We start from the raw sequence: 8,047 nt of genomic DNA on the forward strand, positions 1-8,047 counted from the left end.
CTTCTGTTGGTTTCTAAGTTTTCCCTTTTCTTATCTCTTGGTTCTCGAATGAAATACACAGTTTTAGACAGACAGAACAGGTAACATCTTTGACAGTGTTAAACTAACCTTTACACTTAAATTTCTAATATTTATCCCCAAATTTTAGCCAAGGAACTAAATTCCAAACAGCCAATGTATTTGTGTTAAGCCAGATATCTTGATTACAGTATAAACAGCCTTATGCATTTTAAAATATTAGATTTTAAAATACCAGATTTCTAATTTTTTAATTTTTATTTATTTTTATTGTGAAAATACTGTACAGAGGGGTTACAATTAGATGGGCAAGATAATGAGTACATTTCTTATCAAGCATTGTAGCCTCCTCCTTTGTTTCCCCTTTCCATCCCTTCCCAGCCTCCCCCCACCCCCCCACCCAATCCTTCCCGCCCCTCCCCCCCTCAACAAAGTTGTAAAGTTGGTTTTCCACATGAAAACTTGTAATTTTCATTGTTGCAACGGGTCCACCTGTATCCTTATTTAAACGACTTGTTTTTCCCCTTCCCCTCCACAAATTATACCGACATCAAATACAGTGAAAGCAGGGGTTATACTGTGGGGGAGGGACATACAAAGCAACAAAGAAATAATCTTATAAATGCATTAGAAACAAATGCATGAAAGAAAAAAACACATTTGAATACATATCTTAGAGTTCATTTTCCTAACATCACCTGATCTGACCTTTTCTGCTTGACTCAGACATATACTAGATATTGCAAATAAGGGAAACCATGGGACCTATGTTTCTTTGGGCTTAGCTTACTTCACTTAATATAATTTTTTCCAAGTCTTTCAACTTCCTAACAAATGGGGCAATGTCATTCTTTCTGATGGAGTCATAGAATTCCATTGTGTATATATACCACATTTTCTTGACCCATTCATCTACTGAGGGGCATCTGGGTTGGTTCCATAACTTAGCTATAGTAAATAGTGCTCCAATAAACATAGTCGTGCTGGTGGTCTTGTTTGTGATCATTTCGGTAAATGCCCAAAAGTGTGATTGCTGGGTCATATGGGAGCTCTATGTGGAGTCTTTTGACGAACCTCCATACTACTTTCCAAAGTGGTTGAACAACTTTACATGACCACCAACAATGCAGTAAGGTTCCCTTCTGTCCACATCCCCTCCAGCATCTGTTGTTTTTAGAGTTCTTGATTTCAGCCATTCTAACTGGAGTGAGGTGGTATCTCAATGTTGTTTTGATTTGCATTTCTTTTATGGCTAGAGAGGTTGAGCATTTCTTCATGTGTTGATTGGCCATCCTTCTTTCCTCTTCAGAGAAGTTTCTCTTTAAGTCTTTAGCCCACTTAGTTATTGGGCAGTTGTTTCTTTGAGGATTTGTTGTCGAGGGATTTAATTTTTTGAGTTCTATGTATATATTACATATGAGACCCTTGTCCATTGTATGGCTAGTGAAGATCTCCCAATCCGTAGGCTTTCTATTGATCTTGCTAGCTATGTCCTTTGCCATGCAGAAGCTCTCTAACTTCATGCAATCTCATTTGTCCAACCTTTCTTTGATTTGTTGTGTTTCTGGGTCTCTATTAAAAAATTTTCAGCCTGTGCCAAGGAGACCTAGCATTTCTCCTATTGAATCCTGTAATGTTTTCAGAGTGTCTGCTTTGACTCGAGGTCTTTGATCCATTTGGAGTTGATTCTGGTGCAAGGTGATATGGCCCCCATAAACAGGCGGGAATTGCAATCCTAATATCAGATAAAATAGACTTCAAATTAAAATTCGTGAGAAGAGACAAAGAATGTCACTACATACTAATTGAGGGATCTCTCCTTCAGGAGGATATTACAATTCTAAATATCTATTCACCAAACAACGGAGCACCCAAATTTATCCAAGAAACACTACTTTCCTTCAAATCCTACATAGATCCAAAGACATTAATTGTTGGGGATTTTAACACACCACTTTCCCAACTAGATAGATCAACTCAGAAAAAACTCAACAAAGAAACCGCAGATCTAAACAACTGCAAAGATCAACTAGATTTAACAGACATCTGCCGAAAATTTCACCCAGCAGCATAAGAATATGTCGCGACCACCTCGACCAGCAAGGAAGACGCGACCCGGGATTCTTCTCAATGCAGTTTATTCAGGACCTTTTACAACATCTTCTCTCCTGCTTCTTCTGCCCGCTTCTTCCTGCTTCTCTGTCCCCCCCCCCCCCCCCCGCCCCCGCGCTCTGGTTATAAGTCTCCTGGATGGCAAATCCTGAAGCACCACGTGGCATATACCGATAGGGTCGGAAACACGGAAGCAAACTAGGAGCCAAGTCATAGCCATATAAGGAGTTGTTTTTACAGAGAGCACTTGTCACCCGGAAGACAGAAGGCGGGAGCCAGCGCCATCTTACCAAGGAGCTACAATGTTGCTTTTGCGGCCACGCCTTACTGCCTGGCCGTCTTTGGTCGTGGCTCCCGCAGCTCTCCACAAGAATACACGTTTTTCTCAACAGCACATGGAACATTTTCTAAAATAGACCACATTTTAGGCCACAAAGCAAACTTGTCCAAATTCAGAAACCTTGCATTCTCTCTGACCACAAGGGAATAAAATTAGAACTCAACACCAGATTTTCTAATTTTTTTTTTTTTTTTTTTTTTTTTTTTTTTTTGGGTCCAGTCATGGGCCTGAACTCTGGGCCTGGGCGCTGTCCCTCAGCTCTTCAGCTCAAGGCTAGCACTCTACCATTTGAGCCACAGCGCCACTTCCGGCTTTTTTCTTTTTGCTTATGTGGTGCTGAGGAATCAAACCCAGGGCCTCATGCATGCAAGGCAAGCACTCTACCACTGAGCCACCTTCCCAGCCCCAGATTTTCTAATTTTTAAGTTAAAGAATCCTTAAAAAGCCGTTAAAAACAATGTGAAGATTCCTTAAAATTTTTGGTAATGTCCAAACCTCATAACCTTTTGAATTTTAAACTTAAACTCACCCATTGTTACAGCATGCTGACAACTCTTATCTTGAACATGTTCATAAACACATACAAAACACACAGATCTTAAAGCACACAAGAAATCAAAATCAGTTGTACGTACATTTTCTAAAGTTTTTTAAAAAATTTTAAGACAATATTTCTTTTAAACGAAGTACCTTTGTTGAGCTTCATTTTTCCAGGGCTTGCTTGTTTAGCAAGGTATTTCACTAATCAGTCTTTTGAATCCCTTCTGTTGGAGGAGGGCTGGGTGAGGGGGTCACCTGAAACTGAATGGGCCTGATTTTTACCCAATTTTGACAAAAGCACTTTACAAATTGTTAAGCTGTCTGGAGCAGCTGAAAGTCCAGACCAGGCTCACTGCTATCTACACCCTAACCTCTCCAGCAGCCTCCACCAGGAGAAGGTGCACCTGAGGCTTGTCCATGCCCCTCCTCTTGGCTGCTGTAACAAAAGAAGGGGGGAGGGAGACTTAGCAGGTCTGTGACCAAGCCCAGCCAGAGGCTGAGACTTTTATTCCCCCAGAGATGTTCAAATAAATATCAAAACACTGATAAACACAAAAACCAAGGATTCACATTTAAAACTGGTACCAATTCTAAAACGGAACTAGACAAAACAACAACCAAAGGCTGAGTTGGGGACTAATGGGCCCCCAGAAATCTGTGCTGTTCTCAAGCTGAATCCAGAGTTTGCTGAGTGAGCCTGCCACTCTCACCCAGAACTTCCCTACCTCAGAAAACATAGAACAGAAAACACACCAAAGTAAACAAGACAGACAAGTGGCCACAAAGACGAAATCAGGTCTCAGTGAATGGGGCAACATCTCAACACCACTCACTTACCAGGGGACTCGGACCCCCTCTACTCACCTCGGGAGGATTTTTCTTTTAGATTCCTGCAAACATTGACCCAGGAGCCTTCCAAGACAGAGGAGAATTCCCAGTCCTCTTGGGGCAAGAGAAAGAAGTTCCTAGTGGCTGTCCCCTCAGACTGACAGGTTCTCCCCCGTACTCAGACCCCCTGGGCTAAGGCCCGAGGCTAAGATCTTGCTGGTGCCACTTGCAGGTGGTCAGTGGCAGTTTCATAAAAAAAGAAGGAGCTAGAGAGAAACAGATATTAAGGGGGTGTTAGCCAGTCTCCTCTGAGCCCTTGCATCAGGATGAATCTGGGAGGAGAAACATTCCAAGAATTCCAAAAGACACACAGACAAAACACTGAACCCTGAGTCAAGACATGTTCACAGCATGTGCATTGTAGACTGTCAGTCAGAAAGTGCTGGACTACAAATGGGCCCAAATGTGCACACTAGTGGACAGTCTACCCTGTACACTATCAGTCAGAAAGTGCCGGACCCCGCACTAGTGGATAGCCTACCCTGTAAACTATCAGTCAACAACAAATCCTCAAAGAAACAACTGCCCAATAAATAAGTGGGCGAAAGACTTAAAGAGAAGCTTCTCTGAAGAAGAAAGAAGGATGGCCAATAGACACATGAAGAAATGTTCAACATCCCTAGCCATAAAAGAAATGCAAATCAAAACAACATTGAGATATCACCTCACTCCAGTTAGAACAGCAAAAATCAAGAACTCTAATAACAACAGATGCTGGAGGGGATGTGGACAGAAAGGAACCTTACTTCATTGTTGGTGGGAATGTAAACTTGTTCAACCACTTTGGAAAGCAGTATGGAGGTTCCTCAAAAGACTTCACATAGATCTCCCCTATGATCCAGCAATCCCACTTTTGGGCATTTACCCAAATGTTTACAAACAAGACCACACTAAAGCTACCAGCACAACTATGTTTATTGCAGCATTATTTACCATAGCTAAGATATGGAACCAACCCAGATGCCCCTCAGTAGATGAATGGATCAAGAAAATGTGGTATATATACACAATGGAATTCTATGCCTCCATCAGAAAGAATGACATTTCCCCATTTGTTAGGAAATGGAAAGGTTTGGAAAAAATTATATTAAGTGAAGTAAGCCAGGCCCAAAGAAGCATAGGTCCCATGGTTTCCCTTATTTGCAATATCTAGTATAGGTATGAGTCAAGCAGAAAAGGTCAGATAATGTGATGTTAGGAAAATGAACCCTTAAATATGTATTTTAATGTTTTTGTTTCTTTCATGCATGTGTTTCTAATGCATTTATAAGATTATTTCTTTGTTGCTTTGTATGTCCCTCCCCCACAGTGTAACCCCCGCTTTCACTATATTTGATGTCAGTATAACATGTGGAGGAGATGGGGACAAACAAGTCGTTTAAGGATTCAGGTGGACCTGTTGCAACAATGAGAAGTACAAAATGTCATGTCAAAACCAGCTTTACAATGTCGGTGTGGGGGGGGGAGGGGGGTAAAATTGGGTGGGGGGAGGGGGGTAAAATTGGGTGGGGGGAAGGGGGAGGCGGGGAAGGGAAGTGAAGGGTAAACAAAGGAGGAGGCTGCAATGCTTGGTAAGAAATGTATGCATTATCCTGCCCATGTAATTGTAGCCCCTCTGTACAGTATGTTCTCAAATAAAATAAAATACAATTAAAAAAAAAAAAAAAAGAAAGTGCCAGACTCAAGCTTCTGCACTAGTGGATAGTTTACCCCCCAGGAGATCTGAGGGACAACTCCCACCAGCCCCATTGGCTGTCTTATAGCACGTCCGCTAAGACCTCTTGCCAACCCCAATACAGAACCTGCAGGGAACTCAAATACCAGATGATTTCAGAATGGCAATGCCTCTACTTACTTGCCGGGCTTCTCATGACTCCTTGGTTAAGGCGTCTGGGTGGGCTTTGGGGGGATTCCCGGCCAATGCACCAAATGTAAAACTGAATTTGGAAATCCTTACCCAAAAGACCACCAGAGACCATCAACAATGTAAAAGCAAAGGAGTCTTTATTGCAAGCTGGAACTTGGTCCCCCCACAGCCCATGACGCTGAGAGGCCCCAAGACCAGGGTTATAGTACTTTTTATACAATTTTTAAGGAAGGCAGGGACTTTGTATACATCATAGCATCTTACAACAAATTATAACACATCGCAGGGAAACTCAATACAATTCTATAGTATGATTGGCGCACTACAAAGCAGAAACAGGTTGTTGGTTAGATCAGAGGGTTGAAGTACTTTAAACTGGTTGGCTTGCACCACAGGGAGTCTCAAGGACACACTTGCTAAACTGCAGGGTTCCTTTTTTAAACAAACACCACCTGTGGCCTGACTGCGGGGGTCACCATGCCCTCCAGCACCTGCCTGCCTGCGGTTTCCCCAAGGATAGTTTATGTTCCTAGTTGCCAAGGAATTGCTTCTTCTGTTCATTCCCAGGCCGGGCTCATGGTCAGCTGCATAACTCATACTTCAGAAGATGACATCTAGCTCAAGATGGAGTCACTCAGGCCTCAAGCTCCTCAACAGCCTCTTCAAAAAATTGTGCTGGTAGAATTGGCTGTACACAGAAAACTGTAGTTATATCCTTATATATCCCCCTGCACCAGAATCAATTCCAAATGGATCGAAGACCTCAATGTAAGTCCAGATTCCTTGAAAATGTTATAGGAAGGGTTAGGGGAAACACGAGGGCCCCTTGGCATAGGTCAAAACTTCCAAAGATCACGAAGCACAACAAATCAAAGTAAGTCTGGATAAATGGGATTACATCAAACCAAACCAATCAGTTGTCAGACTCAAAAGCCTTGGAGAAGAGATAGTGTAGCACAGATTTATTAAGGAGCAAATCTACAGATGAGAGCCTCAGCCAATGCTAAACACTTACTACCTTTTCTAACTAGGTTATTTATAGTAGATTTACATGTATATAAGAGTTTTCTGGTGGGGATTAGAAAGAAAACAACTAATGCTAAGACATAGATAGCATGTGAAATGAGTTTTAGCTGGAGAAAGGGAGGGATTAAGGCAGTTGGGTCTATAACTCAAAGTCTTGGCTTGGTGCCAGCTAAGAAGGGCATAAAGCAGGAGTGGTTATAAACAAAAGCACTGGTCTGAAGCCTCAAAATAAGGACCCTTGTCTATGTGAACCAAACAGTCTCTAACATGAGGTTTTATTTAAATTAACAAGTACAAGTTTAGATTTTTGCAGAGTGGGATGGTGTATAGTCACAGGCAATGTCTGCTATGTCAGGTAATGCAATCTACACTTTCACATGTTACCCAATAGCCAGGTTTCAACACAAATAGATACAATGAGATTGTACAAATGAGACTTTGATTTTTCCCTTTCATGAATCAAAATTCTGTCAAATGCTTTCTGTCCTCCAGATGTTAACACAACATTTCTCATTATCTTTTCTACTATTTTGTCTTCATTATTGATGTTCACAGTACTTTTTATTGTTGTCTTCTGTGTATATGCAATTTTTAGGGCTTGAACTCTATGTTTAATGGTCTCCATTGTATTTTTTGCTCATGGGTGATGACACTATTCCTTGAGCCACATCTTTACCTTCTCCTTCTTGCTGGATAATTGGAGATAAGTTTTCACATTTTTTTTGTATTTTTTATTTTTTTTATTGTGAAAATATTGTACAGAGGGGTTAAAATTACATGGGCAAGATAATGAGTGCGTTTATAATCAAGAACTCTAATGACAACAAATGCTGGAGGGGATGTGGACAGAAGAGAACTATACTGCATTGTTGGTGGGAGTGTAAACTTGTTCAACCACTTTGGAAAACAGTATGGAGGTTCCTCAAAAGACTCCACATAGAGCTCCCCTGTTTCCCAGCAATCCCACTTTTGGGCATTTACCGAAATGATCACAAACAAGACCACACTAAAGCTACCAGCACGACTATGCTTATTGCAGCATTATTCACCATAGCTAAGATATGGAACCAACCCAGATGCCCCTCAGTAGATGAATGGATCAAGAAAATTGGTATATATACACAATGGAATTCTATGCCTCCATCAGAAAGAATGACATTGCCCCATTTTTTAGGAAATAGAAAGACTTGGAAAAATTATATTAAGTGAAGTAAGCCAGGCCCAAAGAAGCATAGGTCCCATGGTTTCCCTTATTT

The 8,047-nt window shown here is 41.4% G+C and overlaps 1 long non-coding RNA gene across 2 annotated transcripts; it reads right to left on the reverse strand.

The window, feature by feature from the left end:
- Positions 1-451: 451 nt before the first annotated feature.
- Positions 452-4,134, reverse strand: LOC138828884 (uncharacterized). 2 transcript variants are annotated; one of them, XR_011372409.1, is made up of 4 exons: positions 3,875-4,134; positions 3,161-3,446; positions 2,421-2,537; positions 452-1,753 (listed from the first exon to the last, which is right to left on the reverse strand). It is a non-coding gene; the product is annotated as an uncharacterized lncRNA (long non-coding RNA). The 2 variants fall into 2 exon arrangements; XR_011372408.1 differs by having other exon boundaries at positions 3,161-4,134.
- Positions 4,135-8,047: the final 3,913 nt, after the last annotated feature.

This window comes from Dipodomys merriami, unplaced genomic scaffold, assembly GCF_024711535.1.
Source record: "Dipodomys merriami isolate MVZ:Mamm:240054 unplaced genomic scaffold, mDipMer1.0.p SCAF_1667, whole genome shotgun sequence".
NCBI lineage: Eukaryota > Metazoa > Chordata > Mammalia > Rodentia > Heteromyidae > Dipodomys > Dipodomys merriami.